We start from the raw sequence: 569 nt of genomic DNA on the forward strand, positions 1-569 counted from the left end.
CTGAAACAAAATAAGGTGTTCTTGGTTTAACTTTAGAATATGAATTCGAAAGCAGCAATGTCATATTTAACTATTCAAATAGAAAACTATCTGAGGATGAAACTAAACTAAAATGATTAAATTTAGCTCTTGATTTTGCTTTACCTTGTAAATCTACATTTGCCGAGCTTTTTTTTTTTAGCCTTTGAACGTCTATGTCGTACCATTAATAACTGCCAAATTTGTGACAACTCCGACTCTGGCAAACAAAGAATTTTTGAGAAAATTGTTAGTGTAGCTAACTAAACGACTTCAAAAGACACAGATATTAGTTACCATCTTTTAGCAAAGTCAAATACAACGCTTTGAAATCTTTAAAGAATGGCCCTAACATCATTATAACTAAACTTGACAGTAAAATGCGTTGTGATATTAGAGAGAAATGATTATGTCAATAAAGTAAATGTACTGTTATCAGACCATACGGAATTTACAAAGATAATGAGCCATTTTCTAAAATTATTCAATTAGAGGATAAATTGAATAGAATGCTAAAACATTTGAAAGATAATAACTCTATTTCCTTGGAA

At 29.5% G+C, this 569-nt stretch overlaps 1 protein-coding gene across 1 annotated transcript in view; it reads right to left on the reverse strand.

Moving 5' to 3' along the window:
* Positions 1 to 569, reverse strand: part of LOC119582372 (organic cation transporter protein-like) — a gene marked incomplete at its 5' end in the record, with an annotated part of 41,030 nt that overhangs the window by 23,293 nt on the left and 17,168 nt on the right.

This window comes from Penaeus monodon, chromosome 15 (genome assembly GCF_015228065.2).
Source record: "Penaeus monodon isolate SGIC_2016 chromosome 15, NSTDA_Pmon_1, whole genome shotgun sequence".
In the NCBI taxonomy this organism is placed as follows: Eukaryota; Metazoa; Arthropoda; class Malacostraca; order Decapoda; family Penaeidae; genus Penaeus; species Penaeus monodon.